Source organism: Calidris pugnax, unplaced genomic scaffold (genome assembly GCF_001431845.1).
Source record: "Calidris pugnax isolate Ruff unplaced genomic scaffold, ASM143184v1 scaffold89, whole genome shotgun sequence".
In the NCBI taxonomy this organism is placed as follows: domain Eukaryota; kingdom Metazoa; phylum Chordata; class Aves; order Charadriiformes; family Scolopacidae; genus Calidris; species Calidris pugnax.
Window position 1 is genome coordinate 3,858,131 of NW_015090865.1, and position 10,798 is coordinate 3,868,928.

The 10,798-nt window shown below is 44.7% G+C and overlaps 1 long non-coding RNA gene across 1 annotated transcript; it reads right to left on the reverse strand.

Moving 5' to 3' along the window:
• Window positions 1-1,419: 1,419 nt before the first annotated feature.
• LOC106889885 lies at window positions 1,420-6,464 on the reverse strand. The gene is made up of 3 exons (XR_001412413.1): window positions 6,396-6,464; window positions 2,771-2,975; window positions 1,420-1,853 (listed from the first exon to the last, which is right to left on the reverse strand). It is a non-coding gene; the product is annotated as an uncharacterized LOC106889885 (long non-coding RNA).
• Between the last annotated feature and the right edge of the window lie 4,334 nt (window positions 6,465-10,798).

Consider the following 10,798-nt stretch of genomic DNA (forward strand, 5'->3'; position numbering starts at 1 on the left):
CATCGCCCATCCCGGCAGCACCAGCTGGTTGGGAAGCTTTGGGGATGGAGATGGGCCTCTGCTGGGTGATCATTAGCATGGAATCACAGGGTGGTGGGAGTTGGAAGGGACATTAAAGATCATCTCATTCCACCCCCTGCCCTGGGCAGGGACACCTCCCACCAGACCAGGTTGCTCCAAGCCCCATCCAGCCTGGCCTTGAACCCCTCCAGGGATGGGGCAGCCACAGCTTCTCTGGGCAACCTGGGCCAGGCTCTCACCACCCTCACAGTAAAGAATTTCTTCCTCAGATCTCAGCTAAATCTCCCCTCTTTCAGTTTAAAACCATTACTCTTCGTCCTATCACTCCCCTCCCTGATCCAGAGTCCCTCCCTATCTCTCCTGGAGCCCCTTTAGGGACTGGAAGGGGCTCTAAGGTCTCCCTGGAGCCTTCTCTTCTCCAGGCTGAACCCCCCCCAACTCTCTCAGCCTGTCCTCCCAGCAGAGGGGCTCCAGCCCTTGCAGCATCTCCATGGCCTCCTCTAACAGGTCCATGTCCTTATGATGTTGGTTGGAACCAGCATCCCAAACTGGGGGGGAGCCAAGGAGATGCATTTGCTCATTCAGCTGCCGGGTCTCCAGCACTTGAGCAGGTCACACTTTCGTACCACGTACCTGGCAAACCACACGTAGCACCCACTGCTCTGGTCCAACACTGAAATTGGCCCAAACACGGGCCAAGAAGCCAAAATCTTCTACTCAATAAGCGCAAGGTTCCTTCTCAACCAAGAGGATCCTACCATGCATGCATAAATGTATACATCTATGTAAATGTATAGTCTGGTTATTAAGTCATCCATGTGATATATGCACATACCTTCTGTGAAGTGCTTTCACGTGGAGGTTTAATGCAAAGCTTGCAAGGCTGATGGTATCAGGAGTTGTTGCGCAGCTGTGACTGTCTGCGGCTGGCCAAGGTTGGTCTCACAGGCTGGAGGAGGAAAGCTCTTCATATTTCCCTCCTATCACAAAGTGAACCCGCTGTCGGGCTTAAATCCACATGTTTAATATTCAGCAATGCTATTTCTAAGAAGCTGAGGTGATGAAGCATGAGCTAAAGAGGGAAGACCAGTGATCACTGTATTTTAGTATCTCCTTTCCTGATCAGGTCCATCTTTGGTCACAGCTCTCAGAAGCATCTAAAACTTACACAGATCTGTGGGAATCTCTTTTGGAGTGAAACCACATGTAACTGAATAGTGAAATGCAAAACAGAAGCTTCCAAATGACACAGCTGTGCCTGGGACCCAAACAGTTCAAGGATTTCAAACGGGTGATTATACACCTGTAAGGCCAGATATATATAAATAACTAAGAGACTGACTTAAAAATCGCACGTGTGCAAGTTTCCTGTGGCAGGTTCTATCTGTTTCTGTCCACGTCGCATCTGATTCTCACCTAATTCTTAGCCAAAAAAATCTCACAGAATGAAACACCTGACTGGGTGAAACCTGTGGTTTATAGAATATTCGCACATATTCAGTGTTTCTGGTCTGGGTTAAATATGCTGCCCTCCAAGGCCTTTTTAGGCCTCCTGGGATGCTCTGAATAGCAATTATGCTTAGCCAGATTTCTGGATAATTATACTCCCTTCCTTTTTATGTATTTTTCAAAAAAACATTCAAAGAAGCTGTCATGAAAACAAGATCTTCATTCCCTGGGGAAGTCTCTGTTCATGCTGTTCCTCCCCAGCCACCAGCTGGAGTAAGGACCATGATGGCTGTATCTACTCCTGGCAGCTCCAACTTCCAGGCACTCCAAAAAGGCTGTGTCTACCCATCTCATGGACATTCAGAAACCATCTTCAACATTACCTGGTGAGATGGGGAGGGAAATATAAAATCTTAGGGTGTAATAAACTGTGTTACCATGAACAATGATTGTCAGGAGATCAGTCAGAATAAATAGTCAAAAAAAAACCCTAAAAACTAAGACTGGGCTTTAATTCTCATTAATCAAGATGTTCAGAGAAAGAAGAGAGATTTCAGTACAGAAATGATAGTCTAACCTTCTCTGACTGGATTGGTTTTCATAAAATGAAAGCTCCTGACCTCTAAATATGATTTCTGCTGGTTGCCATGCTTACTCTGCAACGTATAAAGGATCATCTCACTTTTAAAGCAAGTTTGCACATATTTCATATCTCTAAGCGGGTTTATCTAGTAAAAAAGATGGGAAAGTCCTTTAGTAACGTTGAAAAGCAGGCACTAGGAGTGCAAGTGGGTGAATTTTAAAGGTGATTTCTTTTATGCAGGGGGATCTTATTGCTGCTGACCACCATTTGGGGCAGAAATCTGGTGAAGGGGGTTTGTGACTGGGTCTGACAGCCACAGAACTGTGCATTTATGGCCAGATTTAACTCGGGGATAAACAAATGAGATTGTGTCCTCAGAGCAAGGCTGTAATGGGATGCTAATCCGGGGAAATGGACTGCTCTTCCTCCGCACTCCTGTCACGGCATCAGCATCCCTAGGTTATTCTCACAAAGAGGGGTTAGAAAGGCAGAGGTTTCTGCTCTGTGTTTCTTCTCTCCCAACCTTGAAAACCAGAGAAAGAAGTTCATTGCCCACAAGCACCAAGGAGACTTTTGCTTCCCATTCCCACTGCTTTTGGGGAGCCCTTTTCCCAGGGTCTCCCGTCTCCAGGCACTGCTTTCCAAAGCTTTTCTCAAGGGACCTTGCTGCAGGGTCCCAACATAAACTCCTACCTTTACGTCAAATTGTAATCTCACCAGAAACGGATGTGGGCTGGGACAGGAAAAGATGAAAACTTCCCCAAAACGTCTCCGTCCCCCTTTTTGCCGTGAGCTGCGAGGAGCAAACAGACACGCCGAGTTCCCCAGCAGCCAGCCAGCAGGTTCACAATTCCTTCTTTTCCCGGGAAAGCAAAGGGTGGGGACCTCTAAATTCAAGGCGGGGAGTTTCCATGCAGTAAGTCTGAAAAACCACAAGGTGATATATATGTTGTGCTGAACAGTTTTAGGGCTTGCACGGCTACGCTGCTGAGCCGCTCCGCCGAGCAGAGGCACAGCAAAGCCCAATTTCATGCAGACATTCAGTCCCCTTGGGTCCACGGCTGCTTCCTGACACAGGCTGGGGTCGGGATGTGCATCTCCCAACACCCATGGAGACTATTTTGGTTCTTCTTCCAGCGCCGAGACTGGACTCTGAGCTGGGAGTTTGCTCCGACGAGAAAATTGCAGGAAGATTCGTTCTTCTTAGTGGCCTGTTCTCCCATTAAAATATGGGTATAGCTCTCCCTGGAATTAATGGAATTAATGTTTTATGTTTTAAAGAAATGCATTATTACTTTTATTTTCCCCGTGGTATCCTGGCAACAGACACGTTGCTAAAATACAGATCACTAATTTCATATCTTATACATCCTCTGGCTCTCGGTAAAGGGTATATCAACCTTCAAACACTCGGAATGCTTTTTTGCTGTTTTCCCAACTTGGATTGGGAATTATTCTTCTTGGCACACACATCCCTTGAGTGCATCTGGGGAGTTCATGGTCGGTCTTTAATTGAAGACAATGCCTTTTTTTTCCTAGAACAGGCAAAAATTAATACTGCAACATGATTAGATAAATGTGTGAGAATTTGGACTCCCACAAATGGCCTGTTAGATGTTAATGATGTATGTTGAGAGCCAGCTTCCTTTTGCCTGTCACTATCCTTTTATCCCAAGTTGTATGTCCTTCAGCACCCTAAAGAATTCCTTTTTATTTGTGATATTTATGCCCTCCAAGTACTTGTTGAAGGGTATCGTTTCCCTCTTAGTCATCATTTAGCCAAGCGATACATATTAAGTTCCTTTAATCTTCACGCATAATTCAGTCTCTTCAGACCTTTAATCATTTTTATTGCTCTTCTATGAATTTCTTCCAATTTGTCTGCATCTCTCTGGCAATGAGGTACCCAGAGTTTAATGCTTTATTTTAGGTGTGATCTCCCTGAAGCAATACAAAAGATGTTACCTCCTGCCACCTTTTATCTACCGCTGATTTAACAATATGCTGGAATCACGAAGTAGCCGGGAATCAATTAAAATAGATTTTAAATGGTTCAGTGCTCGGAATTACCATAATGCTTTTGTGGCACCACATGCAAGGAGAAGGCTTGAAGCCTGCTGCTTTTGGAAATGCGTGTGTGTAGCTCCCAGGGCAGGGAAAGCTTTTAAAACTGCTGCACGCCCAGCTCTGTCATTCTCTAAAGGAATATGAACGAGGAGTTACGATTCAGAAGACAAATGGACATGGGGTCAAACTGGCATCAGAAGTAGCTCACACGTGTCCTGAGGGTTTCACATCGCTCCTCCTGTAGCTCTTGGACAGGTGACACCAACCAAGGGCAAAACTAGGTGAGCCAGCGGCCAAGGAGCTTGACATTAGGTTGTTTCAGGCTCTTATTCAAATTTTTGGCTTTAATAAAAAGTCATTAGAAATCCATAATACTTCATGAGCTTTGGCTAAAGAAGAGCTTGAGGTAGCTAAGAAGGAGAATAAATGGGGAAAGAAGCTCTAAGGCCTCTCAGTTAAAATGATCAGGTAATGGGGAAGGATGCTCTAAAACCTCTCAGACCTCTGCTAAAATGATCAGGCAGCTTTTCTGTCTCTGCTGCTTGTGGTTCCTAATTAAAGGCACACATCGTTGCCACCAAAGCCAAAGGGAGCTCTGTGCCTGTCTTCTCCTCTCCCAAATGAACCACCTCCTTGTTTCCTATTGCTCTTGTGAATGAGGAGGGACGAGCATTACTCTTGGAGGCATTTAGTTTCTGTTACAGAACAATCTTTCCCCCTCGGTGTCATATATTTAAACTGTCACTCTCCAGATCTATTATGTATGGTAATATATTTAATCTCTGAGCCACTGGTAGGGAATAGTAGGTCACTGGGCCATTTTGTGTGCACTCCAATACCCAGAGTTTTTACTTTCATGTCATTTATTACTCCTCCTCCAGCTTCTGAACTCAAAATGAAGCATTTAAAATTTGATCAGGGCTATGTTCTAATGAGGGCTTGGATTATATGTGTGCCTTATTTCCTTAACTAATTTTTACCATTCTCTCTGCCTCAAGAATAATGAGATTAACTGTATTTTATAAGCTCTTTTCCCTGCATACTGTAGTCTTTCCTCCTTCCCATCTGTTTCTCCTCATTCATGCCTAAACATGAAGTTCCAGCCTTCAGCAGGGGCTTCAGAGTTGAGAAAAACAGATTGTGGCATGAAGCAAATAGACATACAACACGTGGGCATGGCTGTGCATGCACATGGGAATCTTTCATTAAGAATTATTTACATTCTGGATAAACACCTATATTGCTGGACACAAAAATTATTTTTTAGCCATAATGTATAAATATATCAAGTACCAGGGCTGACTTGTTAATGTTGAGTTTGTGGGATGAGCACTTACCGTAAGGACATGCCATTTGTTGTGGCAGAAATTGATTTATGAAGAGCAAACCCTGTACCCCTATAAAAAGGGGATCCGAGGGGGACATGAGCATCACTCACCCTTGATGAAAAGCTGCTACTTGGGCAGCATTAGGGCAGGGAGGGACAAAAATCTGATGAGGTCCCTCTCTGCTATGCTTTTATATGCTCCATTTTAGCCCAGACGGTACCTGTTTGAGGGAAGAGCATGGTCAGCAACTGTTCCCGTAGGTATGAAGTCACTGATGAGGTCGATGCATGAGGTCAGCCTGCTTTTTAAAGAAGAGGGTTGACTTGTGCAGAGATGACCCCTGTCATGCTGCTTTCCCTCAGGACCCGAGCATGGGCCCTGACCCCGCACAGCTACCGAGAGATGAATTTCCAAGCGTGCTTGTGCTAGATTAGCTTTCATCTCAGATACACAAATAAAGTCATTTCACTTGCTAGGTGTTATACGAGAAAAAATCAAGATAAATCAACTGTCTTTACCTTCAAAGTTATGAAAACCATGATTACAAAGATAAATGACATACCTCCTTGCTGACATAATGATAGATGTTTTCTCCAAGTGCTATTCTTTCTGCTAATTTCAGAAAAAATGAATATTCCTTTTTTCTTGCTTTTTTTTTTGCTAACTCAGACTTCGTTACAAAGTCATTTCAATTTGTAATCATTCTTCCAGTCCACCTGCAATGGTAGAACTGATAAACACTTTCTTATATTATAATTTTTAATGAGTACCAGAGTTGCAACAGAATTTTGGCTTCAGGAGGAATACCAGAGATGGCAGAAAAAAGAGAGATAAAATCCAATCTCCATCATACAAGCTGAAGAAATAGCATGGGAGGGGTGAATTTCATACATATATTATCTATTCTTAACGCTTTTTTTTTTTTTTTTTTATGATTTTCTACTCACATAGTTAAAGCACTGCCATACTTGAATCTGTAAAGTTTCTCCTCGTGCTGGTTACTTCCTCTCTCGCGGTGCCTCAAAGCTGAAACAGAGGAGCAGAGCTTCTGCTCACTGCTCATATCTTGCTGAATCAGGCAGTTTGGTGCAAAGCCAATTCCTGTGACTCCCGTGGTCTCGCATGAGGAATTACTTCTGTTGAATAAGCGTTGACCATTTAATATACGGCGCTCATGACTCACCATATATTCCAAGAGCACTTTGAGATATTTCGATACTGTCTCTGTATTTTTACAACCTAAACATATTCCCTGGAGATTTATTCGGCTTTGCATTCTTTTTTCTCATGCACATTTCCAGGGGTTTTTATGGGGAAGGGAAGAGGGAGCCTAGCCACTGCCGGCGGCTCACTTAATTTAGCGCAGTCCTGTCCTTTCCAGTTCACCCACCTGCAAAATGGGAATAATAATAAGCACTTAGGGGAGAGTATTCACATGTCTAGCTTGAGACCTCTAATGTTAGGCTCTCCAGAGGCTCAGCAGAGAAATAGCTTCTAATTCAGAAGCTTTGATTGGGCTTCTAATGGAGCCTGCTTCTTTCTGCTGGCAGTAAGGGAGACCACGTCCTCACCTCAAGCACCCCCACATCAGGCACCACCAAAAGCCAGACACCCTGAGCATCCTCTTTCACACCCCATCCTGCCACCATTTCCACGCTCAGCTTTCTGCTGTGGAGCAATGTCTGATAAATCACTGGTCCTCCACATGTGCAAAGTGGAGTGGGCTGGAGGATGAAGACCATGCGTACCCCCAGTGATGAGGGAGGGTGAATGAATTAGTATTCCAGCAGCACTTTACGTGTATTATGCTCAGTGAAAGTGCTATTAATTATCAATATGGCCAGTCATTATTATTCATTAGCGGTTACAGCAAACTACTGAGACTCGAGATCTTCTGCGTTTCAGTCTCAGGACTGCGACTGTGTGATATTGAGCAAGTCCCTTCACTTCTCTTGTTCTCATTCTTCCTGTCATTAGGATATCTGCCTCATTCTTAAGTGTGATGTGAACCTTAATTAGGCTTGAAAAGAGCTTTGGGAACTTCTGGGGAAAAGTGAAATATTAACATCCAGCATTGCTATAGAGCAGATGAGACAGAGCCATAGTCTCATCCCTATTCAGAGAGCTCGGACTGGTGCCATGAGGCACTTCAATGGCTTATGAATTCTACCCAGAAACACTGAGGAGAGAGAAACACACCGAGCCAGTTCTCCTCAAAATGAGAGCCAAGAAGAACCACTGGGGAGTTCAGCTTTGGAAAAGCCATCTCTCTCCTGCTTTTCTTCTAGCTTCACAGGCAAACTGCCCATTGGTATACAGAAATGGATATTTAGGCATCTAAATACCCGTTCCTGGACATAAAAATACCATTTGTGAGTGCGTTTCACATAGAAGGACTGGCACAGAAATCAATCTTTATTTCAGAAAATGGTCTTTGAGTTGATTATATGAACTAGTTCCCTATTACAAATGAGCCTCATGTCCCAGAAACTAATGTGCTTTGCTCAAGAACCAAGACTTTCTACATTTCATCATCATTCTGTTCGTTAATGATTCAGCTTTCCTGGCACTGATGAGAAATGTTTATTTCCCTGGAGTATTTCTGGATGGTGAAATTATCGTGTTAGTTGTGGGCAATTGATGCTGTATTAACTCACCAAGGTTATATTGCGATGTTTAATCATGCTGTTTGGAAATGTGGCCACCTTCCTTTGCACCTCTGGTTGCCACGATACCCTTTGGCCATCATTAATTCATACAGTTCACTTTTATGCTTAAGACAGTGGCTGCCAGCTTCTGGCTGGGGGAAATCATAATAACAAGACAAAATGAAAACATGACAGTGACATAAACACTACCGAGAGGTCTTAGTCTGCATTTTAAAGACTGTAGTAAATCAGAGTGTTGGAGAAAGACAGATTAGCAATGCCAATGTAGAGAGGTGAACGTGCGTGCTGGAATCTACATATTCCTGTCAAATGCATCTATATTTCATTTATAACCAATGTTAGTAACACTCTCATATTGGTGCAGAAGAAAAGGTTATGCTCATAGAGAGGTCAAGCTCTTGCAGAGTTCCTTAAGCTCTCCAGGGGTCATTGGCTGAGTTAGTGCAGCTTCCCACAGTGATAAAGCCACATTTTCTTATTTACATCTGCCACCCTCTTTAGATCTCCTGGTTAGAAACAGAGAAATACATTATTCCAGCCTGTCATGTACAATAAATTCTTCTTCATCACGGATGTCTCATCACTGCTGTCTCCAGCCGTTTGCTGATACTCTCTGTCCCATTTTAAAACCCAGCTACCTTCCCCAAACTGGAAAGCCAAACCCAAATATCTAAGGTGGGATGAGTTACATATCCACACATCTACACTTTTTGTCGAGGTGTTGTTATCAGGGAATTTTTTGGGTCATGTAACAGCAGCATCTAATGCAGATTCTCTGTGAGTCTGACCACACGCTTCCCTCCACCAAAAGGCTACACTCAGGAAAGCTACATTAATGCAACGTCAGGCTTGAGATCTGCCATCTGCTAAACCAGGAAACCTTAAAGTTAAATTCCCTCTCAGAACCAATGCTTGGCTGCTCTGCAGTTGCCATCTGTAGTTTTTTACATTACTGTTTATTCTGTTAGATTTATGCCTTGGTGCATATAAATGTCCACAAACTGTAAAAGCAAATGAGCAACGTGACAGGTTCAGTGCAGTAAAGACAATAACTTCACAATTATCAGATTTTGTGGGCTTAAAAAATCTCAAGGCTTAACCTTACGTAAGCCCTTGGTTTTTAAATTTCAAATCTCTATGCTTAGTATTCAAAATCTTGCAATATCCTTATTCCCTCTGCCTGCACTTTCAGCAAATTGGCATACCTCTCGTGTTAGACTAACAAAATACCATATGTTTGAGAGCTCTTTGTTCAGAATAGATTATTCTCTCTTTTATAGAACATACTATTACTGGTATCAATTGCTCCTATAGGAGTTCTTAGGTCAGCACAGCGTATGCTGTAGTAAAATCTTGCAAAAAGCTTTACTGCTCAGTTTCATGTGCTCCCAATCTCAAATTCAGCCTGCATGAGAACAAAGAAAACATGCTTGGGAAATATACAGGAATGCAAAAATCCCCGTATTTGATGATTTACTTGCAGGTGACTCTTTTTTTTAAAGATGCAAAATGATGCAATATAAGAGGGAGAAAGCTTCTGCGTGGTTGAATGATTTATTAAATGAGTTCTACAGTGCCTTTGTCCCAAGCACAAATCCAGGCTGGGCAGAGAAGAGATTGAGAGCAGCCCTGAGGAGAAGGACTTGAGGGTGTTGATGGATGAGAAGCTCGACATGAGCCGGCAGCGTGTGCTGGCAGCCCTGAAACCCCCCGCACCCTGGGCTGCATCCCCAGCCCCATGGCCAGCAGGGTGAGGGGGGGATTCTGCCCCTCTGCTCCGCTCTGGGGAGACACCCCCCAGTCCTGCTTCCAGCTCTGGGGCCCCAACAGCAGAAGGACATGGGCCCGTTGGAGCATGTCCAGAGGAGGCCACGGAGATGCTGTGAGGGTTGGAGCCCCTGTGAGAACAGGCTGAGAGAGTTGGAGGGGTTCAGCCTGGAGAAGAGAAGGCTCTAGGAAGATTTTATAGCCCCTTCCAGTCCCTAAAGGGGCTCCAGGAGAGATGGGGAGGGACTCTGGATCAGGGAATGGAGAGACAGGACAAGGGGCAATGGTTTTAAACTGAAAGAGGGGAGATTGAGATGAGATCTGGGGAAGAAATTCTTTGGTGTGAGGGTGGTGAGAGCCTGGCCCAGGTTGCCCAGAGAAGCTGTGGCTGCCCCATCCCTGGAGGGGTTCAAGGCCAGGTTGGAGGGGGCTTGGAGCAACCTGGTCTGGTGGGAGGTGTCCCTGCCCAGGGCAGGGGGGTGGAACTGGATGATCTTTAAGGTCCTTTCCAACCCAAACCATTCTATGCTTCTATGATTCACTTCCACAACTTTTCTTGTCTGGCGGGCTGCAACTTCAGGATTTTCTCCCCTTGTCCAGGATTTCCAGCGGTTCATACCAGGCAGCAAGACCTCTGGGAATGTTTGATGTGTCTCCCACAGTAACACAGATAAAACATACAGACCATTCACAGCCAGACCAGTGTTTCTGGGCCATCCCAGGCCAGCTCCTCTGGCCTTGCACAGACAGGCTGGAGACGTGCAGGAGATCTGACGTTCCTTGAGCCGCCTGAACAGGCCGTGCACTTGCAGATCCCCTGCAGACAGGATGTCTGTGCCTTCCTGGAAGCTCTTGGCTCCCTGGGCGTGGGACTGTCCTGGGACATGACCTCTGGCTTTGCTTCATTTGACCGT